Source organism: Cajanus cajan, chromosome 5, assembly GCF_000230855.2.
Source record: "Cajanus cajan strain Asha chromosome 5, NIPB_CcT2T_4, whole genome shotgun sequence".
Classification (NCBI taxonomy): domain Eukaryota; kingdom Viridiplantae; phylum Streptophyta; class Magnoliopsida; order Fabales; family Fabaceae; genus Cajanus; species Cajanus cajan.
The window spans coordinates 17,134,115-17,150,124 of NC_138521.1; the positions used below are offsets into that span (position 1 = coordinate 17,134,115).

General features: G+C 30.9%; 1 long non-coding RNA gene across 1 annotated transcript; it reads left to right on the forward strand.

Annotated features, from left to right (window-relative positions):
• The first annotated feature begins 9,427 nt into the window (after window positions 1-9,427).
• On the forward strand, window positions 9,428-13,596 carry LOC109789216 (uncharacterized). The gene is made up of 4 exons (XR_002238808.3): window positions 9,428-11,109; window positions 11,185-11,463; window positions 11,556-11,662; window positions 12,600-13,596. It is a non-coding gene; the product is annotated as an uncharacterized LOC109789216 (long non-coding RNA).
• Window positions 13,597-16,010: the final 2,414 nt, after the last annotated feature.

Sequence of the window (16,010 nt, forward strand, 5' to 3'; positions counted from 1 at the left end):
TTCTTATTTTAAAGTATATATTCTGATGATTACTTTCAAGCGTCTAATTATAAAATTAATATAATAATTTATAATTAAAACATCTAAATTATGTAAATAATTACAGTTAATATATATATATATAGTTAATTAATAAAAATATCTTTTTAAGTAGGTTATATTTTTGGATATTCCTTGTATGCCCTCTCTGAGTAGAGGGTTTAGGTGTCCTCTATACAACCAACCAATGAGGTATTGTCATGTGGCAACTTATTCCATGTCATCCAGGATGTTGAAGATCTGACCAGAAATTGGATGGCCTTTCCCTATAATCCAACAAACCAGCCCGAACTTAGGTTCCCCTCTTTTGTCCATTTCGTAAAAGCATGCTACCTCATCTTCTTTCCATTCACACATGACTCCATCTTCTTCTCTTAAGCGAAGGTTGTCTCTTTTCCTGTGACCATGTTTCCTTTGATTCGTTCTTGTGTCTCCGTTTCCATCTTCTTACCATGGATGTTCTTCTCTTCATCAAATGTTGTCTCCCTTACCCTATCTTTGTTTCCATTTGAAAACCTTGCAACTTATTCTCTTCATGAAAGCTTGTCTCCATTTCCACTTGAAATCCATTTGAGGTCAGAAAAATCTTAGCTGATTTTCTAGTTTTGTGTCTCGTTCCCGTGGATAGGCACCCCAATTTTGAAGTGAACAGTTAGTGGTAAGTTCAATTTTGTTTGATTAAGTTGTAATAACTTTGTAGTTGTGCTTGGATTCTCTTTAATTCGCTGGTCATCTGGTGTTGCTTTGATGGATAACGTATGCATGAATATTGTTTGATTTATTTGGTCAATTGTTAAGATTCATATTGTTATGTGATTTTGTTAGGGTTTTGTTTTTGGTTGATTTAGTAAGTATCGATAACTTATGTAGTTGTTGTTCGTTGTGAAGGCATTATTATGGATTGTGGATTGAGGTGATAAAAAAATATTGTAATTTATTATCGCAATTTGATAGTGTTATGATTGTGGCGTCGTAATTGTTGTTTTATTAATGTGGTTTGGGAATATTTGTGACACCCTTTACCCAACATACATATAGAAAAATTATAAAAACAAAAACATATTTTTGGGTTAAATAAAATCTTTAGAATTAAAACAATAGTTCCATTAACATAAGAGTAGAGAATTCACATTCGTAAACTTAAATCATGGTCAAATGCGGAATTTATTACAAAAAGAAACATGAGTTTTTCTAAAACAAATACAATAATGAAATCCTAAACTAAGCCTAGTTATACCCCGATGTCACATATCCTATCAGAGCATGTCCAATTGAAGCCTAAGTCTTATCACTAACATCCTCATGCTGACGATCACCTGCAACATAATTTAAACACATACAAAGAACAACAAGGGAGTGAGAAACATCTCACTCGGTTCCAGATGTAGAAATAACAGTTAGGTAACACACACACAAATCATACAATCACAGTCATAGCTACTCATTGATCAGATGCAAATTCAATTTTTACGTATAATACATACAAAGTCATTCATCATGCAAGGATGTCATGGACTCGACTCATAGATGTATGCATGTGGCGCCAGTCACGTGTCTCATAATCATACATCATAGCTTGTTACATCATTGGTGACCCTAAGGTACACTTTGTTAGCTTGTTACATCATGGGTGACCCTAAGGTACACCTTATTAGCTTGTTACATCATGAGTGACCCTAAGGTACACCTTGTTAGCTTGTTACATCACCAGTGACCCTAAGGTACACATTGTTAACTTATTACATCATGAGTGACCCTAAGGTACACCTTGTTAGTTCATATATGCACATGATGCATGTCACACGTTCACAAACTCATGGACTCATCACTTCACTTGTCATGGAATTTCACGTCTTATCACATTTCACATTCTCATAGTCATAGCTTATCTCATCTCATCACATTTCACATCCTCACAGTCATAGTGTTCATATTAGCACATTCTCATTCATATCATGTCTCATGTTATTTGTTCATATTTCACACAATCATACTCATAATTGTTCCTCATAAGGTTTCACACAGGAACCCACAGAACACTCTAATTTATATCAAAACATATCTAATTTTGAAATCAAATATATATTTACACTCTACATCACACAAGGAACGGAACAGAGCATTCAAAAAGCAAAACAGAAAACATTCATATTTTGCCTATTTCTCATAGGGTTCTCTCAGGAACCCACAGAGCACTATAATTCATATCAAAACATATTTATTCTCAAAATTAATTACATATTCACAAATTACATCCAACATGGAACACAATAGAACAATCATAAGACAAAATAGAAAACATTCATATTTTGCCTGTTCCTAGAAGCATGCATCAGGTAAAGGATTGGGGGCCAATCCTACTACCCAACAATTATTCCCACATCCCCAAGCGAGGTTTCTCACTCCCCTCTTACCTGGATAAGCAGAAGATGAAGCTAGAGCAGAATCTGGCTGATCTCCTTCTCTTGGTTCTCCTTGGTCTCGAAAGAGTGTGTCTAGAAACAGTGCTAGAGTGCTCTATTTATAGATTTCAAGAGTGGGCAGAACGGCCCGTTTCGAATCTAGAATGGCCCGTTCTGGATCCTTTCAGCATGTGTAAAATTTGCATCTGGAACGACTCGTTCTAAAACCAGAATGACCCGTTCTGAGTTTGCGTTGTAACACACAACAGTCATACTTGGAACGACCCGTTCCCAACTTTGGAACGACCCATTCCCAACTAGGGTTATAGATAGGCCATTTTGGTGGTTTGGAACGGCCCGTTCCAGTTTGGAAACGACCCATTCTGGGCTACCAAAAATATGTATTTTTAGTAGTTTGGAACGGCCCGTTCCAATTTTAGAACGACCTTTTCTGGACTACTAAATTACCCTCAATAAATCTTATGCAAATTACTAAATTACCCTCCATAAAATGTATAAAAACTAGGGTGTTACAATATTTGTTGTAAGCATTATTGCTTATGATTATGATTGTCGATGTTTATATTAAGAACATATTTATAATTGTCAGAAATTACAAATAGAGAATTCTACATCATCACATACAAGCAGGATTACGTTATCCACATTACCAAGGGAAATGTCGGTATGTTATTGTGGTATTCGAAGTAAGATACAATACTCAAAAACTCGTAAGAATCTAGGGAGAAATTTTTTTGGTTGTGGAAGATATAACAGGACAAATAGCCATTGTCAATTTTTTGAATGGTGCAACGAAATGGATCAAATGGAAGAATTAGTAACAATAGTCTTTGGGCATATTTGTGATATATCTGAGTTGCAGGTTAAAATTGACAAGTTGAGAGAGGTGTTAAATCTTACAAATAAGAAGGTAGAAGTTGTGGAAGAAATGGTGATGGGTGTTTTGAAGATGGTGAAAACAAATGAGGAACAAATTTATTATGGTTTGGATCATAGTATTTGTCTTGACTGGAATTATAATGATATGAAGAACAATTATGAAATATTGTGATTAGTTTGATTTAGTATTAAATATAATGTACATTTATGTTATTTTGAAGTTTGATTTAGTATTAAATGAAATGTATGTTTATGTTATTTTGAATCCCAAGTGTATGGCAAATTAGTTTGAAAATACGCAGGAAAAAATGATGGTTTGTTGAAAGGTTATTGGGTTCAAATTTAAATTTGAATAATGTAAGAGTGAAATTTAGAATGTAATATAATTTGTGTTATGAATATTTAATTTGTGATTGTTAGTTAGACACTTTGTTAAAACTCAATTGAGTAATTTGAATTAATTTAATTTAGTAATTTTGAATTAAAGAAGCTTACGATAATACATAATTCATCTTGTAAACATGAATGACTAGTTAAAATTGGTTTAAAGGAAGGTGATTGCTACTGTGGACAACTTTATCATGTTGTCCATCGGTGAGCAAGTGTACAGATCTATTTTTTTATTTTATATTTTATTTAAGTTATTTAAAATTACTCTTTAGGCCTTTCAAAAATGTTTAATTTTAAAAGTCTTTTTTCTAACTTATTCACTTTCATCTATTTTCTCGCACTAATGTACTATATTCCTTGAACCCACGTACAATTGTGGTACCAACATATTATGTTACTAAAAAAAACAAATTAATTGTGTAAATTATAAATTTAATAAAATATAACTTATAAGTTTACTTATAATTTTTAATCATGATACAATAAAATAATAAATTAAACATAATAAATTTACTTATAAACCCTAAACCCTAAAATAATAACAGACTATAGTAACTAAAAAATTAAAATAAATTTTTATTTAATAAATATAAAGTAACAAATAAATTCCAAAAAATTAAACACCCCTAAAATAATTTTCATTTTTACTAACAAAATATGCACAACTTCTTCAAGAAAAAAAAATCTTATATTTCAATGTATCAGGAACTTCATAATAAACATTTTATTATAAATAGAAGTGTAAATGAGTCAAATTTTTTGTAAACTATTATTGCTTGACCTGTCAATTTAGTGTAAATAAGTTTTCTCTCTCACCTTTTTAGTACTTCAATTATTATTTATCAATTTTATTATTATATATAATATTTTTATATCGAGTAATATCTTTATTTTTAGTAATAAAAAAATTAAAATTAGTAGATTATTATGAATATAATTTTATATTAATTATATGTATAAAAACAGTTTGACATTTGTTTATTGATTGTATCTAATAGTTCTGTAGTTCATAGTTAAAAAAAAAAACTAAAAAACTTGGATTGAAATCCTGATTGAAGCTGATTTCAATTTAGTGTGGAGCAGCTGTCTACGACAGTGCGCTCCTGTGATCTCATGTAATGGAACAAATAATAGACTAGGACAGTACAATATAACATTTAGGATTAAAGTATACATTTCATAATGCAATATACATCTTTATTAAAATATTAATAAATTAATCAAGACCATTAATTTTTTTAATATATCTAATGGTATTAAATCATGGTTCACCCATGAACCACTTTACAATCACATTTTAATATGTTGCTTCACTGATGAACCATATAATACATATGTCCACCATAGAATTTACCTTAAAAGAAATTAGTAACAATTTACATGGCTACAATAATACACAATTGATTTGGTAAATAGAAATGAATAGTTCAAATTGATTTAAAAGAAATTAGTAACAAGTTACATGGTTGTAGATTCATAAGGTTGTCCATAAGTTACACACATAAAGTCCCCGGACAAGTGCAACAAAAAAATGGTTTTACAAAAGGAAAACAAAATACCAACAACATTGTGTAGGTATGGTGCAATGGTTGTCCCAAATGAACAACATTACAAAATCAAAAAATAAAAATAAGAAAAAAGGGGACAACATAAAGAGTTGATACAAAAGTTAGGAAATGACAAGTCTATTTCTCTTTTCCTACAAAATTTTCCAATTTGTGGCAGCTACTTTGATAACCTCATCTTTCTTGGTGTTGTAACAGTGGAGAACCAAATCCAATGCCAATTGCATTCTTGTTTCGTTATCCACCTAATATACAAATATAAAGCAATTAATATAAGCATTATTGTACATGGGGTTGAATTATAAAAATAATAGTAAATAAAAAGATAATTACTTTGATTTTGTAATCATCAAGCCAATCACAATCCAACATCCATTTGGCAACCCAAACGCCAAAATCATTTCTACAAATTAAACAAAATTGAAGTTTAGATTTTGTTGTATAGTGGTAAAAAAAATAGGAATTGATGTAATAAAAATTAAAGTATTGAATGTGGGTTATGAATAAGCATCTTGTTGGCCAATGTTTTGTGGCACAACCACAGGAAAATAAAAAATTTGTGGCTTTTTTGTAAACGTGTATTGGTAAAAAGAATCATGCAAGAAGATTTCTTCAATAAACAATGTTTGCAAGGTTAAAATTTTAAAAATAAAGTATTAGTTAGTTGGAGATAAAAATTTCATTTTAAAAAAATGATATTGTTTAGGTTTGATTACAACATAAATTACCACATTTTTTACTAGTTTTCTAGCACCAAATCTTTGTGGGTCTGGTTTAGAATCCAACATAAGTAGTTTTGCCTCCCTTACATCAACGACCAATAGAAACTAGTGCGAGTTCATATCATTTAGTGGAACAAATATCTAAATTTAAAACAAGATACAGATGAGTGCATTGTTACCAAGTGAAAATGGTGGTTAATTTGAATAATACCTTATTAGATACATGAGTTGACCTTCAAAATGTAGTCAATCTTCCCCGTGAAGTCCTTATGATAATAATACATTAGAGTGTTTGGTGATGTAGTCGAAGCCATCACATATTGCTATAAAAAAAGGTTTAAAAGTTATTCAATGGTAATAATGTTCATTGTGATATGGAGAAAATAATAGTAGTTTGAAAAGTTATTTACTACAAAGGTTGTTGGGAAGTACCAAAAAGTAGCATCTGGAGAAATTGCTCGTTGATTATGTGTGAGCATGCATACTAGCAAGTTAAGGACCTACATGATACCATTAATAATAAACAATGAAAAGAGAAAATCACTTATAATATGGTAAACAACATCTGCGAAACAAAAGAGTGTCTCTTGATCATGTAGACCCCTTGGTAGAAGGCTTTTGAGAGTGTCCCGATCTCCAACTGTGTTCTAAATTGTTGTTACAATGATTTATTTCCTGGAATTGCCCCAAAAAAGGATGTCTAAATGTGAAGAAACAAAATGAAAAGTTTTGTAACATTAAGAAAAATACTTATTTAGTTCATTATCTTTGTTTGTCCCAAAAACATATGCTACAACGAAAACTTGAACATCATCCAAAACCATATCGGGTGGGGGTCAAAATGTCATCGGTATCCACTATAAATGTAGTTATGCAAAGGAAAACAATGGTTATTATTATAAATACTTTAAAAATGTATAAGATAAAGTAATACAAATATCATATTACCTTTGGTATTTCAACGGTTGCTTTGAGTCCATCAAACCTAGCCCTATGCAAGGGTTCCATATTTACGATGAGTCTAAAATTCTTATTGGTTATCGTGTTTGAAAATAACCTTTTTTGAGAGTGTCTCTTTTAATGAATTCCTTTTTTTTTGTGACTATTTTTCATTTTTTAAATTTTTGCTGAGGAAGAGGTGCATGGTGTTTGGCGTACTTTGGTCAAAGAAGCATGTGGTGCATGTGTAATTGTCTCATATGCGTACCGTGTTTGAGGACGTTTTTGCATCAATAATGGACTTTGGGGAGCAACAATGCTAGTAAGGTTGTTCAATCCTTTAATAACTAACTCCATAGATGATGCTAGCCTAGACACTTTTTCTACTATACCATCCTGAGACAGAAACTTTTATTTGTAAGGCAAAAAGTTGTTTATTGATTCGACTTGGTAAATAAAAAAATGAAATAATATTCAAAACTTGTGGGGATGAATAGTCTTGGTTGTTGCATTTTGGGATGTCTGCAGCAGATTTGTGTGAGTTGGTCTCCTTATTAGGTAAGTCCAAATTTGGAATGCTCTCTACAAAGCTGTTCAAAAATGACAAAAATGAAAATTTGGAGTACTCTTACTTTTAATAAGGGCACATTAAATGAAAAAGAAAATGCATGTGCATGTACAATATTAAATGTAATATTGGGTATTGATAACACTTGGACTGACTCATTTAAGAAAAACAAAATATATGCTACTTATGTAGACTACAATACAAAATTGAAAGGTATTAAAAAAATTCAAGTGGATAACCAAATTAATTTGTTGTGAGTTGAAATACTATTTTACCTAGAGGAAATCTCAATAAGTTCCTTCATTTTTTACGCTTTTTTGCTACGCGTACAAATGCTTGGACTTTGTATTACGGTTGTCTTCCTCTAAAGGTTTTTTTTTTTCAATTGGGAAACCATTTGGGTCTTGTGTTTGGTATCACTAGGAGGGGAAAGTAGGAGAGATCGGTTGTTTCTGTTTGAATGGTTTATAATGCATGTATGGTAGCCCTATGAAAAAAAGATTTTCAATTTTTTTAATCATTTTAAATAGCGAGAATAAAAAAAACACACACACTACAAGAAAATTGCAAACTAGCGACTGAAATTAGCGACTGAAATTTATCAGTCTCTATTTTGCGACTGATTTAGCGACCAATTCTGAATAATCAAACAACTACTGATTTAGCGACCAAAATAAGTTGTTGCTAGAAAATCAGTTGCTATTTCAGTCGCTGCTTGATTGTGTTTCATGAACACAAAGTTTGCGACGAAACTAGCGACCAACTAGCTACTAAATTGTAAAAAATGTGGCGACTGAATTAAATTCGGTCGCTAAATAAATTTTTTTAATTTTTTTAGTGACGAATTATATTTCGATAACTACTAAACACAACACAATCCACCCTTTGCGACATAATTGAATTCAGTCGCTAAATATTAGTTAAAATTAGCGACGGAATTCTATTCGGTCGCTAAATAAAACTTAAAAAAATATAGAAATTGCTTAAAAGTGATGATAATATTGTTGTTGAGTATCAATCCCATTTTCTTTTTTTGTAAGAGCAAGACATTAATTTATAATAAAAAAATATTTATATGCACTCCTACATAATTAATACCAATAGTTATTTATGCGAAAAAATATTTAGAAGTTTTTTTATAAGGGGATTTTTAGGCATTTTTTTAATTAGAGTATATGAATTTTTTAAAATTTCTTATTTATTTTGATCCATATTTGTAATATATATTTCTAACTTATGATAACTTTATTTTTAAATAAATTTTTAGATTTAAATTTTATTGATAGAAGAGATGTGATATCTTGAGAAAAAAAGAATTATAACATCCTCTCTCTTTCTAATAGGAAGAGCACAAATGTATTTTCTTAACTATTAGTATTTCTTTATTGTTGTGTGTTTGTAATGATTATCAAAAGTAAACTACAACGAAATAAAAATATGAAAGTTTTTTATATATTTTAAAAATTGAAAATATTATATTTTAAAAAGTTATATTAATTAGTCTTGAGAAAATAATATGAATCTAAATAAATTGTAAATATGTGTGTGAAAATTAAAATAAACGTAATTAGTAAGGTCGAATGTGTCACAAAAATAATTAATTTAAAGTTAAAATTTGATAATTTAGCGAGTGTTAGAGTTGCAGATTTATCAAGTAAATGAGTAGGTAGATAATTGATTGGATTGGTTTATTTTTCGCTCACGAGTTTTTTATTTTAAAAAAATAAACTGGTTGACCCAAACTATTTTTTACCATGTTTCTTTTCCCTTCACATTGGGCTAGTCTCACAAATGACCCAAATAATATGCTCCAACTTCGAAACCAATCCAATGGTGCGAGACAACGAGATCCGGCAGCCCTCCTGTGCGAGTTTCGGCAGCCATTGCGCGATTGGAGTAAGTATCTTTTTTTATCTTTTTTTTTCATTTAAAGAAATAATGAATAATGGGTATATTTTTTTTTATCTTTTTCTTATTTACCATTTATAAGCTATCATATTACAATATTACAAGCTATCAATTATAAGTAAATTGTTAACTTTTATTATAAGTAAAAAATCGTAACAATGATAATATATCTTTTTGCTTAATAGTATAAAATTATTTTATATGGTGGGCATATTACTATCATGTGAATTTAGCAGTAAGAAAACACAACTTTCATGAAGATGAGAGTTTAAAAATACTAAAAATATTAAGGTTTAAAAATAATAAAAATAAACTATAGAAATATGATTAAAAAAATAATAAACATGATAGGTGAAAAAATGAGGGTTAAAAAAATATATTTAGTAATATTTTTTAAAAAAAGAATAAAGGGAATGTACTTAGTAAAAAAGGTGGAATTAACAACTAGAAATAAAACGGGTTATGGTTTGGGTCCTACGAGATAAAACGGGTTAACCCGTTAAATAAATAAAAACAAATAAAAAAGGTTTTAGAATTAGGGCTTTTCAGTTTTTGTCATCCGAATCCACCGCTATCGCGAGTCGCAAGCCAAAGGTGTGGCGTGGACAGCCATAGCAGCAATCATATAAGTGCAATTTTAAGCCTTCCGAAACTTTGATATTTCAATCCCAATTGTTTTGATATTATAGTTTAGTTTTTGAACAATTTTATGCTGATTTCCTTAGATGCTATAATCATTGTTTTTTTGCGTTTTCAAATGTTGTAATCGCGGTTAGGATGATGCTAAGTAGGAGAATAGGGATGTGTTCTTTATTGTTCTAAATTTACTGTGCTTTTTTAAAGTTCTTCGAAGCAATAGTGTTTTTTTTTGCAATTCAGGGGATTGGTTCAATTGGATGTTATTTCTCATGTAGGTGCTAACAATATGTATCTCGATTTATCATCTTGGGATTTTGTGCGATTTATCAATATGTATCTTTAATGCATGTAGAAGCCTTGAACAAAAGCTTAACATCTTTTTTTTAAGGTGCATTAGAATGACATCATTGCAAATTGAACGGCAACATAAATATGGTTTTGGTCAAATTTAGGATGCTGGCTTATTAAATAAAGCCATTTTTAATTGAGGAAAAATTAAAATAAGTTGTTGTTAAACAATAGAGAGATACTTTTGCTTCTAAAGAGATTTAGCTTTGAAATTTTGGTGGTTGTGTTTTTTCTAATGTACTCTTTCTCATTGTATATTACAAAAAAAGTATGCTTTGTTATTAAAAATAATTAAATGACATGGTAATAATGGCTTGATTTATAATGTTTAGCATTAGTCATACTCGTTCATATTACTGGCTTGCTGCATGGTAATAGGTGACAAAACCATGGTGCTATGTTGGGTACTGAAATAAGAATGCAACTTTGAAAAAGATATTTATAATTTATTTTTTAAAAAAATTTGATATACATATAATCAATTTGGTGTTTAATTTTATATTATTTAGTTTATCTTTAAACGACTTACTTTTACCAAGTCAAAAAAAATGATGATTCATTAGGTAATTCCTGCGAAGGGCCCTGCTGATGTCATTTCAGGAATCTTTAAGCAAAAATTTGAGGGAGCGTGGCCCACTTGGAAGGCTGTGGATGAATCAGTTTGGGATATATGGTTTGGAGTGTTTCAGGTAGTTAAATTATGTTTAATTTAAAATGTGTTGCATGTAGTTTTTAGTCTGTTTCCTAATTCATTTTTAATGTAGAAATAGTATAAGTGGGATCCACAACATGATCGGGCTATAAGAAAGACTTTTGAGCATAAAGGATCAACTCTTCTGAAAAATGCTATGCATAAGGTTAGACAAGGTGTCGATAAGGGAAATTGGATCCCTGAAAATTCTCGAGCTATTTTGGATCAACATTGATCTTCTGAAAAATTTCAAAACAAAAGTAATATTGCTAAAGGGAGTCGGGCTATAGAGAATGGAGCAACAACCTACATTGGTGGCTCCATATCTACAGGAGCCCACTTTGAAAAATTCGTAAGTTTATTTTATATTTATTTATATTTAGTTCAATTTAATATAATTGATTGGTTGGATTGGGATATTAACTTGTATTTAAATTTATATAGACTAATTAAGGAGCTAAATCATCCCCCTACTGCTTGGGAATTAGTGGAAAAGAAAAGAAAAACTCACGATTGAAGAATGGGTCAGTGATAAAGTCTGCAACATTGCTGTAAGTTAGTCTATTAATTTTAAAACCTTTGCAAAACCATGAGAATCAATAGCCAATTGTTGGTTGCCATTGTGTGTATTGTATAATGTATGTTGTAGAGTTGTTTTGATTTTAGCAATCATTGAGAGCACAAGTGATGTGGTGCATTATTAATTTCATGTCATGCATTAATGAGCCAAATTAAAAAATTTCACATACATGCATCATCCCTTTAGTGCCAATGCATAAAACTTACTGTATATATTGTTGCATGATAGGTCCATTGAATCAATTACAATATTAGCATACATATGTTCGATTACTATATTCTATGTTCTAATAATGACTTACACTTACAAAGAATTTCAATAATCTATATTACAAGTTGTTATCCCTTCTCAATTATGGTTCATTCATGATTCATGTAATATAATTAATCACGCATTAAGGCACAAACACTTATTTTTAGTCATCACAATTCACATACACACACACTTGCATTGGATTTTTTTGGATCAAGACCCTCCTCATCACATATACTGTTGTATAATTGTTTATTTGGTTAAATCTAATTAATTATAAAGTATGCTAAAGTATGAAAAAAATGATGCATAGATTTTGTGATTTTATAACTCTGGGAAGGGTTTAAATATATTAGTTGTGGATTTTGTTAACTCATGTTAGTTGAAGTTTTTGGTAGGTTTAGTGATTTTCTTTTTGATGTTTTTCTTCCTTTGGTGTGGGGTATTAAGGCATGGTGCTCTCTTTCAATAATTTTACAGTAAAAATCTTAATGTTGTCATAATTCTTGTTGGTGTTGTGAGTAGACTTCACTTCCATATGTTTCTTTTATGACTTTGTTTTTTAAAAGTTGTAATATAAGAATTATTTGCTGAATTAAAATCAAAGAATATGTTGTCTTGAAATTTTCTTTGAAATAATATTTTTATTTTTTTAGGAGAAATATAAGGAGTGTTTAATTGAAGTTAAGCAACAAGCTACACAGGATGGCATAAAGGGAACTTGTATGGGCTTGCTGGATTGACTAATGATTTCATTCGCTCAACACTTTCACAATCTTCTATGTCACATCCATCACCAGTCACTATAGGGGTGATAAAAGAAATGCAAAATAGGATAGCTAAATTAAATGCTGAGCTTGCTGCAAAGGAAGTAAAGGAAAAAGCATTGGAAGAACATATATGACAACATGATGAGCAAATGCAGTATATACTACGCAACCTCAACATTGACCTTTTAAGGCCAACTCTTCCTCCACCGAGTACTACCCTAGATGATCCTGAGCATGGTGTTGATGATGCTCTTGATGAGATAGCAGAAGACCCTTAATTAGGCTCCTTTATTTTACTTGTTTTAGGATTTCTAGATGTATTTCACTTGTAATTTGTTGAGGAAACCCTTGATTACTTGTTTTAGGATTTTTTGTTGTATTTGACTATTACTTTGTTGAAGTTTAAATGTTTTATGTTATTATTGTGTCTTTTAGTATGTTATAGTTTTTTTTATTATAAATTGTGTAATGAATATATTGTTAATTTCATATTCATTAACAGGTTAAAATTTATAATTTAAAAAGAATTTAAAAATACTAGTTAACATTAGCGACCGAAATAGCGACTTAATTGATTCGTAGCTATTTCAAGTTTTTTGCGACCAAAATTCATAGCCATTTCAATTTTTTTTTGCGACTGAAAAAGCGACCGAATTCATTCATAGTTATTTCAAGTTTTTTGCGACTGAAATCGCGACCGAATTATTTTGTAGCTATTTCAAGTTTTTTGCGGTTGAAATAACGACCGAATTCATTCGTAGCTATTTCAAGTTTTGTGACCGATTTAGAGACTGATGTAAATTTTTTTTTGAATAAATAAATTTTTTTTCGCGACTGTAATTGCAACCAAATAATTCGGTCGCAAAATTATTGGGAAGCTAGGCGACTAATACTATAGCGACGGTTTATGAAGTTCTAGCGACGGATGTATTTAGTCGCTAACTTACGACAGAAATAATTTTGGTTGCTATTATCAATATCGACTAGGGTTTTAGCGACAAATTTTTTTAGTAGCGAATTCGGTCACTAGATGTAATAGCGACTAAAATAACCTAAATAGCGACGAAATTTGGTGGTCGCTAAAACTTAGTTTTTTTTGTAGTGATAAATTCAATATACATTATGGATGCAGGGGAAACTATGTGCATTGAATGCAAGTCACTGAGATGTCACAATTGTGAAATGGATGTGGGTTATGATGATGGTCACGAGTTTTCACGGAAGGTTCTAATAGAAGTTTGTGTGCTATTCACAAAGCAAAAAAAAATTTTGATTGACATGAAATGTGAGTTGGTAGCAATACCCAATTCGAATGACAGCTGGGCACATATGTGAGTTATGTTGGGATAAAATTTCTTAAGCCAAATAGAAATTTTCCATTAATCAATATTAAGAACCGTTGTCTCAGATTACAGAGTTAATGTTAATAATACGTACTTGTATCCATTGACGTTGATCAAAAGGTTGCAGCGGAATAGTCTTTTGGTACAATGATCTTCCTCAGCCAAATCACTGGATTCCTTGATGGGACTTGATATTACTCTTCTGATGGGGAGACAGAGAGACGTGTGTTTCTGATTTGGCATATTAGGGACCATGACCATCTTTATGATTTTAAACCTATTAGGGTTCCCATTAACCCCTAACGGGCCAAATCTGGTTTCCACTTATTTGGGCCCATATCAGTTTTTTTATGTTGGCAGTCTAAAGGCTCACTAAAATTAGATCACTTTTATTGAGCCCAACTAAATGTAAATAACTAATATAAATACTACAAATAATATATGTAGCCCACAATAATTATTAGAAATAAAATTTCTAACAATCTCTCACTTGGGCTTTATATTCATTTAAGTATTTATATCACAAAAATCTTTAGGTGCGCAACCGTATGTTATTTACTTTTAGACTCCCCTTAAACAATCTGGTCCATCTCATACAACAATAGGGAACCACTACAGCTTTCATCACTATCTAATGTGACTAAACCATAATGATCACCATAATTGTATGCACTCAATGACATAAATCAAATATGGATAAGTGGCATGGAAATTACATGCAACGTGATCTTAGTCATGTCTATTTCCAACTGGTCCAAACTTTATTCTTTATAGAGATCCATTCAAAATGCAACATATATATATTGCACAAAATAAGCTCATAATAGAATTGTCAACTTTATTTCTGTAGAAAATCCAAATAATACAAACATTTGGAAAAATTAAAAATAAAGAAGACACAAAACATAAATGAGACTCCCACTAAACTAAGGTACTATAAGGAATTACACCCATATGAGCAGTGTGCTCATGAAAGACTTTAGGCACCAAACCCTTAGTAAGTGGATCAACTAGCATAAAATTAGTCCCCATATGTTCTATAGAAATTTTCTTATTCTGAAATCTTTCCTTAATAACCAGAAACTTTATATCAATGAATTTTGACTTGGTTGTACTCCTATTGTTATTGGAATAAAGAACTGCAGAGTTATTATCACAATAGATTTTTAATGGCCTTTCAATGCCATTAACCACACGTAAATTAGTGATAAAATCTCGCAGCCATATCCCATGGTTGGATGCCTCAAAACAAGCAATGAACTCCGCAGCCATGGTTGATGAAGCTATAATAGTCTGTTTAACAAACTTCCAAGAGATAGCTCCTCCAGCCAACATAAAGATGTATCCAAATGTGGAGCGTTTACTGTCTTGACATCCGGCAAAATCAGAGTCTGAGTATCCAATGATCTCTAAACTGTCAGACTTCTGATAAGTGAGCATATTTCCTTTTGTTCTCTTCAAATAGCGCATTACACGCTTTACTGCTTTCTAATGCTGCATCCCAGGATTACTTAAGTATCTGCCCAAAACTCCTACTATAAATGCAATATTGGGACGAGTACAAACTTGAGCATACATTAGACTTCCCACAGCTGAAGCATAGGGAATCTTTTGCATCTCATTTCTTTCAAGGTCATTATTAGGGCATTGTTTGAGGCTAAATTTGTCTCCCATGGCTATAGGGGTATCTCCTGGTTTACTATCTTTCATGTCGAATCTATCTAAAACTTTATCGACATAGTTCTGTTGTGATAACCTTATGATACCATGAGAACGATCTCTTAGTATCTTAATACCTAATACAAAAGAGGCTTCACCAAGATCTTTCATTTCAAAATTCTTTGTTAAAAATCTCTTGGTTTCGTGCAATAAGCCTATATCGCTGCTGGCAAGCAGTATATCATCGACATATAACACCAAGAATATATATTTACTCCCACTAAACTTATGATAA